The sequence below is a fragment of the Engraulis encrasicolus genome, chromosome 3 (assembly GCF_034702125.1).
Source record: "Engraulis encrasicolus isolate BLACKSEA-1 chromosome 3, IST_EnEncr_1.0, whole genome shotgun sequence".
Classification (NCBI taxonomy): Eukaryota; Metazoa; Chordata; class Actinopteri; order Clupeiformes; family Engraulidae; genus Engraulis; species Engraulis encrasicolus.
In genome coordinates this window covers 42,415,771-42,426,143 of record NC_085859.1, presented here as the reverse complement: position 1 = coordinate 42,426,143, position 10,373 = coordinate 42,415,771, and the positions used below count along the sequence as shown (strand labels likewise).

General features: G+C 44.4%; 1 protein-coding gene across 1 annotated transcript in view; it reads left to right on the top strand.

The window, feature by feature from the left end:
* fgfr1a (fibroblast growth factor receptor 1a) overlaps positions 1-351 on the top strand; it is a 79,475-nt gene extending 79,124 nt beyond the window's left edge. The window contains exon 19 of the mRNA XM_063195457.1: positions 1-351. This exon is cut by the window's left edge and continues 2,045 nt beyond it. The gene's annotated coding sequence lies outside the window, so the exon portion shown is untranslated.
* Positions 352-10,373: the final 10,022 nt, after the last annotated feature.

Below are 10,373 nucleotides of genomic sequence, written 5' to 3'. Positions count from 1 at the left end.
TGTTAAGCTACATCATAATGTCTTAATACCCTTACAGTGCTGGGCTGGGCCTTTGAAAACCCAATGCACTCTTAACAGTCTTTGCCTGCCATATTAGGTTTGACTGTATTTTGTTTGTGTGAGTGAGAGTGTGAGTGCGAGTCTCTATGTGAATGTGAGTGAGTTTGAAAGTGAGTATGTTTGTATGTGTGTGTGAGCGAGAGTTTGAACGTGGAAGTGCGTGTGTGCGTGCGTGTGTGTGTGTGTCTGTAAAGAAGGATGCCATGCATTTGACGTGGTTGTCCAGCAAAGATACCAAGAATGCTTGTCACCATAAAAGGATTACATTAAATAAAATGCGCCTGAAAACAACTCATTAAATCTCCTCCTGTTTGAAAGAAGTTCATAAACAACCTCGTAAATATGCCCCCTTGTTTTTTTTATTCTGCCATGCAATATAAATCTTGTTTACAGGAGGGAGGGCATGCGTGGGCCATTATCATCTCTCTCTTCCATTTAACATGGGTTACAGAAGGCGATTTAACATTAGAAGGCATCGCTGACACTGTAAGCAACGCCTGGCTATGTTTGTGCTGAGCGGGAGTTGAGCCGCTCGGCCCACAGCGCGCTGGCTGTTAGCAATCTTATTTATGGGCTATTTGACCAGAGGCTGTGCTAGCGAGCACTTCTATGCTATCAATCAGTCACCATTGGAGTAGGAGCTGTAGCTAAGTGTCTGGCCGCGTGTGCTAGCCCTTCCTCCTCTCTACTGGTCAGAACTGGCCCACTGCCACTCGCTGATGTATCACTCATTTGGGATGGAAGGAAGAGAGGAGAGTATTCCTCTCCTCTCCTCTCCTCTCCTCTCCTCTCCTCTCCTCTCCTCTCCTCTCCGCTCCTCTCCGCTCCTCTCCGCTGCTCTCCGCTCTCTGCTCTCTGCTCTCTGCTCTCTCCTCTCCTCTCTGCTCTGCTCTCTGCTCTCATCTCCCCTCCTCTCCTCTCCGCTGCTCTCCTCTGCTCTCATCTCCCCTCCTCTCCTCTCCTCTGCTCTCATCTCCTCTCCTCTCCTCTACTCTCTGCTCTCCTCTCCTCTCCAATTTCATCTCATCTCATGTCATCTCTGCTCTCCTCCTCTCCTCTCCTCTTTGCTCTGCTCTCCTCCCCCCCTCCACTCCTCTCTCCTCCTCCTCTCTCCTCTCCTCTCTCTTCTCCTTTTTGCTCTGCTCTCCTCCCCCCTCCACTCCTCTCTCCTCCGCTTCTCTCCTCTCCTATCCTCTTTGCCCTGCTCTCCTCTCCTCTCCTCTCATCTCTACTCCTCTCCTCTCCTCTCCTTTCCACTCTCCTCTAATCCACTCCTCTCCTCCCCCTTCCACTCCTCTCTGCTCTCCTCCCTCTCCCCCTCCTCGCCATTGCAACAGGCTGCTCTCAGCCAAATGACAAATGTCTGTCCCCTATCAAGACAGAGATTTTATTGCTGGTAGCAAATGCAGCCAACTTGCATTGCATTAGGCAAGAACTGAGGGAGAGATGGAGGGGGAATGCAGAGAAAAGGACAAAATGGCACAGAGATAGAGGAGATGTGAGGGGGGTGCAGAGAGAGAGTGAAGAAGGGAATTGCTGAGGGAGATGGATGAATGGCTGGAGAGGAGGAAAAGAGATTGCTAGATATGGTTAGAATGTATTGTTGGTTCTAACATGTGCCAGCAATAAAGATACAGACATATAGGTCAGAGAGAGAGAGAGAGGTTATCTCAGCAATGTTCACAATGTTCTTAAACAGCTTTTCACACCAGAATGAACTGCACAGGGATTTTTTTTAATTTATTTTTAATATATGCAGAGCGGTAACATGTTAGATGAGCAGTCTGTTAAGAAGCTTTATGAACACTTTATAAATCATGAACTAATTGTCAACAAAACATTTACAAACCTGTGCAATTTTTTAAGGCTAAATGAGTGAAAAATGCTGTTGCCAATTCGCACTTTGTGCAGCCATAGTTTGGTTCTTTCTCATGCACAAACTAGAAGCACTCAGAGAGGGCAGACCTCCGCCAAGGAATCTGCTTGATAAAACATTTGACGATGTTACACCCCGTCTTTCTGCCCTCTTTTTTTGGAGTTAGAAACTGAAATGCTTTGCCCTGTCCCGCAATTCAATTTGTGGTCACTAGGGGCGTCTAGATTTATAGGCCAGTAATAGTGAAGAATCTTTAACAAGGTCCTGGTTCCGGTTTGTGACCCGGATCACTAGCAGAATTTAATCACTTGTTTCTTGGGTCATTAACATCTCCACTGAGTTTCATCCAAATCCGTTCATAACTTTTTGAGTTATCCTGCTGACTAGAGATGCACCGGATCCTGATTTTTAGGATCCTGACGGATACCGGATCCACTGCTTAAGATCCTGCCGGATCCGGAACCGGATACCGGATCCTACGAAAGGGTTGAAACACATAGCCAACTCGCACACGTGGGCCATTTTTATTACGTTGGCGCAAACTATTTTTAAGACTCATTGGCTTACTGCCACACTGCCTTCAACGGCCGCTTCCAAAGGGCTTTCACTCCATGCAGCGATTGAAAAGCCTAGGCTACGTAAAAAGTACAGATGCCGTAGATGCTGATTTTTAGGTAACTGCCGGATACCGGATCCACTGCTTAAGATCCTGTCGGATCCGGATAGTCTGAAAAACCCTATTATCCTGCCGGATCCGGAACCGGATCCTGGATCCTGTACATCTCTACTGCTGACAGATAGACAGACAGACAGACACGACCGAAAACATAACCTCCTTGGCGGAGTTAAAATTATAAATTATTTTTTAAGAAGTTTTAAACACATGACTGTGATTGCTAGTATACCACTTTGAATCATCTTTTGCATTAATATTTACAATTATCATTTTCAATATGAATTGGAAAGTCACACTTTTCAAAGATGAATTGATGGATGTGCGTGTATATTTGCCATTCTGAACTGGTGTCATAGACATTTTTAGCGGCAAAAGCCAGCAAATATTCATGCAAAATACTAAATTTGCAAATGTACAACATAATTTTTAATTATGCAAATTAGTTAAACCCACTACTACTTGTAAAATTCCATAATCCTTTACCCTTAATTTAACCTTTAAGCCAAAAGCAGTTGCTGGATCCACACTGGACCTCAAAAGCGTAGAAAGTGGCTGGTCATCCACTGCACTTGCTTTTAGCATAACTGAATAAGCTCAAGATGGATGGGTGAAGCATGGACAAGGACCCACATCCAACATGCCAGTAACCCAATACTGCTGGACTCACTTAAGACATGACCATTTGCCATTTATGCACTACCATTACTGGGTTCATTTGGAAGAAACCTCTGCAGCAAGTCAACTTCTGTCAAATAACATTATTAGAAGACAGACAATGTATCACTTCATCCACATGTTTGTACCTAGCCAATCAGTAGATCAACATTTTACTGTAAAAAAAATATTGTATTTTTGACCGGAGCCTTATTATGTCCTGTTATTGTTAGTGTTCAGTTACGTTAGTTTCTTACCCTGAATCTGTCAATAAAGGCAGCTCCAATGTGGCAAAAATCAAGACATCTGGCAATAAGCCTGTACAGTAGTTTATGTGTATTGGTTATATTGGATGGTATGTAATCAGAGACGATCTGACAACTTAAGAATACGGTTAACGTGTTCACAGGCCACTATTGCCATCTGTGTGGATATAGGACCAAAATCAACGGCCTACTACACTTATTATATGAATAATAAAGGACTTATTGGCCATGAAAAAGAAACGTGTGAATACACTCCTACAGTAACAAATGATATTGCTTCACATGTCTTATAAGCCACATGCCGAAACGTGTTTGTGCAATGAAAAACACTATATGCAAGGTGTGGCCTGTTTCTGAGTTAAGCATTTTGGCCAGCACCTTCACAATCAAAATATTTAAAGTGATACTGTACATTTTTGAAAATGAGCTCATATTACACCTCCTCTTAAGTGAAATGATTGAGTTTGACCTTTCTCCTGCACTCCTGTACAGTATCACTTTAAGAGTCAAGCCTGCTCCAAGTTGAACAATAACAAGGGAACCCTAGAATGAAGTATTCCCTTATCCCTGTCAACAAAGTCAGCTTGAATAACAACTATGAGCCCCTCCAAGTTGTTTTCCCACCATTAGCGGTGCATAGGGAGTATACACACTGCACACTTCTGGCTATGGGCAGGGCTGGACTGGGGGAGAAATAGGGCCCGGGCATTTTTTACTTTTAAGGCCCCCTCATAATTAGCAGTGCAGAACTGAATCACTGGTGGACCCTGCACCCTTGTGGGCCCCTATTAGGGGCCCACAAGGGTGCAGGGCCCATCGGGAAATGCCCGCTATGCCAGATGGCCAGCCAGCCCTGGCTATGGGTGTGCTACGTATATAACCACCATAATGAAGGCATGGGTGTGTTTTATAAGCACCCTAATGAAATCTATTTTAGTCGCCCCTTTCCTGTTCAGTGGCCGGCATCATGTTTACCACATGGCTAGTGTGGGTACAGTGGTGTGATTAAAACACACACACACACACACACACACACACACACACACACACACACACACACACACACACACACACACACACACACACACACACACACACACACACACACACACACACACACACACACACACACACAGTATACCGTAGATACAGTGAGTCCAATATGTATTTGATCCCTTGCTGATTTTGCCGGTTTGCCCACTAATAAAGACATGATCAGTCTATACATTTATGATAATATGTATTCAAACATGGAGAGACAGAATATCAAAAAGAAATTCCAGAAAATAACTTAAAATAATATATTTTAATTTATTTGTATTTAATGTAGGCAAATAAGTATTTGACCCCTCTAGCTAAAGAGGATAAAGTGCTTTGTGGCAAAGCCCTAGTTGTCTAGCACTGAGGTCAGATGCTTCTTTTAGTTTATGACAATGTTTGTGCATATAGTAGAAAATATTTTTGCCTATTTTTCTTTGCACATTATCTCTAAAACATTAATAGTTTGTGGCTGTAGTTTGGCAAATGGGAGGTTCAGTTCTCTCCATAGAATTACTATGGTTAATATTTGGAGACTTCACGACTTTAATATGCTTCTTATTGAGCCACTCCTTTGTTGCTTTGACTCTATATTGTGTATTATTGTCATGTTGGGAGATCCAAAAATGGCCCACCCTTCAGTGTAGTGGTGGAGGGAAGGACGTTTGCACTCAGGATTACACATTACATGTCTCCCTCCATCCATTCGTTGACGATATGAAGTTGTCCTGTGCCTTGGCCAGACAAACACCCTCAAACCATAATGATACCACTTTCATGCATGATGGTGAGGAGGGTGTTCTTGGGACCATAGACAGCAGTACTCTTTCTCAAAACACATTGAATTGTGATCATGCCAAACAGCTTGATTTTGGTTTCATCTGACTACAGCACCTCCTTATCATATCCTAAACCAGTCTGATGTCCGTTGGCAAACCTCAAGTGGGACTGCACAGGTTCCTTCTGAAGTAGAGGTACCATGTGTGCACTACAGGATTTTAAACCTCTGTGGCATTAAGTGCTATCAGTAGTTTTCTCAGTGATTTTGGTCCCAGTAGCTTTGATATCTTTGCCTAGTTCATCCCGTACAGCTCTAGGGTGATTTCTTTCTGTTCTCATGATTATCAAATCCCTACAAAAGGTCAAATCTCGTATAGAACCCCAGACAGGCTGATGGATAGTCATTTTGTATTCCTCACATTTTGGAAGAAATGCATCAACAGCTGGGTCATTAATACCCAGTCTCTTTCTTGTGACTTCGCAGTCCATTTAATGTTTGTCCAGGTCTAAAATCGTGTCCCTGATATCATTTGACCACTCTTTGGTCTTTCCCATGCTGGTGAGGTTGGAGTGTGACTGATTCACTCATACTATGGACTGATTCTGCTCATTCAATCTGTCTTTTCTGCATGTTAGTATGTACAGGTGTCTTTAATTCAGATGACAAGTTGATCGGAAGTGCCCATCTGGTCTGTGGGCCCGGAACTGTAATCAGTTGGCAGGGGATCAAATACTTATTTTGCTCGATGAAATGGAAATAAATTAATATATATTCTCTTCAGTTAATTTCTGGATTTTCTTTTTGATATTCTAGTCTCTTCATATTGGAATACATATTATCATAACATTTATTGACTGATCATATCTTTGTTAGTAGGCAAACCAACAAAATCAGCAAGGGATCAAATACATATTGGACTCACTGTATGCTCTCGCTCTCGCTCTCTCTCTCTCTCTCTCTCTCTCTCTCTCTCTCTCTCTCTCTCTCTCTCTCTCTCTCTCTCTCTCTCTCTCTCTCTCTCTCTCTCTATTACACACACACACACTGTGTTTTTAGGGATGAAGAGCTTTATAAATCTCTCTCTCTCTCTCTCTCTCTCTTCCTGCCTGTAGTACACACACACACACACACAAACAAACACAGGACGAAGAGCTTTAGAAATATGTATCCCGCTCTCCTCTCTCTCTCTCTCTCTCTCTCTCCCTCTCTCTCTCTCTGCCTGTAGTACACACAATCACACACACACACACTGTAATCACTGAAACCCACCCCCCCACCCCCACACACACACACACACACACACACATCTGCTATGGGGCCAAAACAGCAGCATACACCCAATTATAACACTTATCAGTGGCCCACCTGACGCTCCTCATTAGCGATGACAAAAGGAAACCGCCAGATGGGGGCCGGCCTGGGCCGCGGAGGCCAGGAGGGAGGGGAGGGAGAACAAAATATCAAAACTCCATCCAGCATCAAAGGAAATAAATGGGCTTTGAACCTCCAAAAAAAGAGAAAAGATCCTGAACCTGAAAGTGTCCTTCACTTCACTTCACTTCACTTCAATCTCATCTCCTCAAGGCGTCTGAGCGAGCGCGAGCACGAGCATGAGGCGCCTGTCCAGGGATGTGATGAAATAACTTGAGTCAGGCAGGTCATTGGGCTTTGAACCTCCAAAAAATAGGAAAGGTCCTGAACCGACAAAGTAAATCCAGTGAAACAAGAGGGATCGCCGTACACTGGTGGACCTCATTTGCTGCAAAAAGCCAGCCAATCAAGTCCACAAATGTGCGGTGATCCTTCTTGTTTCACTAGTATTACTGATGACTGCATTTCTACGTTAACCTTGGATTTTTTTTCGCACACCTCAGCTGGCAGGTGCGTCGGAGATGGCCCATGGCTCGCTCAGCAAACTGTTTGAAAAAACTCCCGCACACTGACCATTTAGCTGTTTTTCTTTAATGAATGACGTTTTGGTCATAGAGGCCTCCATCAGGCCTGGGAGTTTTTTGAAATAGATTACTGATGACTGCACTTCACCATCACCTGAAAACCGGCTGTGCAGGAGTTTCAGATCTTTGTCCTTCACTTCACTTCACTTCACACTTCAATCTTCACTTCACTTCAATCTCATCTCTCATCTCCTTAAGGTGTCTGAGCGAGCATGAGGCGCCTGTCCAGCGCTGTGACAAAATAACTCGAGTCAGGCAGGTCATTGGGCTTTGAACCTCGAAAAAAGAGAATCCTGAACCTAAAAAGTAATCCCAGTGAAGCAAGAGGGATCACCGCACATTGGTAGACTTGATGTGCTGCAAAAGGAGATCCTTCTTGTTTCACTAAAGGCTCTTTTCCTTTGCCGGTTTTCTGGTCGGCCTCCAGCTCAACAAAGCACGACTGGGTCGCAACTTTTTGCTTTTCGAATAGGCACGACACAGCTCAATCGTAAAGCAAAACGTGGCGGCCGATTCGCACTGTGTGAAGCTGTAGGCCTACCAGAAAACCGGCAGTGGAAAAGAGGCATAAGATTACTGATGACTGCACTTCACCATCACCTGGAAACTGGCTGTGCAGGAGTTTCAGATCTTTGTCCTTCACTTCACTTCACCTCACTTCAATCTCATCTCTCATCTCCTTAAGGTGTCTGAGCGAGTGCGAGCACGAGGCGCCTGTCCAGCGCTGTGACAAAATAGTTTGAGTCAGGTCATCCACACCCCCTTTTACCCTCTCACACATAAACACACAAACACACATACCGTATTGGAGAGCCTCACACACAAATACACACACACACACACACACACACACATACACACACTGGAGACCCTCACACACAAACACATATACGCACATGCACGCGCACATACACAGACACACACACACTGGAGACCATCACGCACAAACACATATACACATGTACACGCACACACACACATCAGATAATCTATTGAATAAAAACAGTAAAATAAGGCATACACCATACACACATGCATGCAGGCACTCACACACAAACACACGCATGCATCCAGGGATGAACACACACACTATCTCTCTATAGGCTTATTATAGGCTATAGGCTAACACGTACACACACCCTTCCTCTCACTCCCTTTCATAAACTCTCTCTCTCTCTCTCTCTGTCTCTCTCTGTCTCTCTCTCTCTCTCTCTCTCTCTCTCTCTCTCTCTCTCTCTCTCTCTCTCTCTCTCTCTCTCTCTCTCTCTCTCTCTCTCTCTCTCCCCCCCCACTGGGCCACACAGTGAGGCAGATTTGCCCAATTCACTTAAACTGCCTTTGATTTATTCTGGCCTCACTTTGAAGCTACTGCTGCCTCCCATCAGCCAACAGCCCCTTCATTATGCCGCTGGACTCACATACACACTCACACACACACGCGCGTGCGCACGCACACACGCACACGCACGAAGGACACACGCACACACACACGCACGTACGCACACACACACACACCCACGCATGCACACTCACACACACACACACGCACACGCATGAGGGACACACGCACACACACTCACACACACACACGAGGGACACACGCACACGCACACACACTCGCACGCTCGCACACACACACACACGCACACACACACAAGAGCGACTCAGGACACACGCGTACACACACACGTGCAAGCATACACACATATGAGCAAGCATGCACACATACTATACATGCACGTGTGCACATGCAAATGCACACACACACACACACACACACACACACACACACACACACACACACACACACACACACACACACACACACACACACACACACACACACACACACACACACACACACACACACACACACACACACACACACACACACACACACACACACACACACGCACACACACCCCTCATTATTCTCCCTGTTATAGTCAGAGCTGTGCTCAAAGCTGACAGATGACCTCCTCTTCACCTTGCTGAAAGACACACACACACACACACACACACACACACACACACACACACACACACACACACACACACACACACACACACACACACACACCACACACACACAGGCACACACACACACACACGCACACACACGCACACACACACACACACACACACACACACACACACACACACACACACACACACACACACACACACACACACACACACACACACACACACACACACACACACACACACACACACACAGAGAGAAGTAGGCTTAAACACAGTCACAAACATGCAGACACACAGGCACACACACACGTCCTCAAGTCAAATATGATGTGACATAGTGTGTGACCTAACTGGGGGTGTGATGGTGGGGACGTCATGGATGAGTGGGATGGCCATGATGTATGATGTATGTGATATCACTGATTCTTGAAAGTTTGGCAAAAACATGTCCCTGCAGTAAAATATTAATTCTGTTGAAAATCAACTAAATTTTCACAAGCAAAATGAACCCAGGTAATGGCCAAGGGGTCTGTCACACGAATACACAGTTGTTTGAAATATTTAAGTGTAATTTTATTACTTTTCATGGCTATAAACCTGTCCACACCCTGTAAAAACGCCTGTCCCAAGGACTGGCATCATCATTTCAATTAACTTAAAATACAAAAATCACTAACAGAATTGAACAATATCACCATGATGTGGAAGACCATATTAAAGTGGTTGTACAGATGTGCACATAGTGGATGTAAAACAATATTTACTATTATTTACTGATTGCTCAAAATGTGTCCAGCATATTGGTCACCACCGTCAGATTTTTTCTAAAAGACAATAAAATCAGGTATGCACAAGGTAATTTTCATTACTGTGGACCCCTTTTCAAACCTTTAGCTCTACTGCCTACTTCACCATCACTGAAGCTCCTATATGTTTACTATTTTGTCCTCAATTTGTTAATTTGTTTGGACACTGGTACTGTCCCAACCATAAACTGTCAACACCGTCGGGGGTTTTAATAGTATTGTATTACATTAATGTTAATAAATATATTTTTTTCAGAAAAGGTGTGAAGCACCCA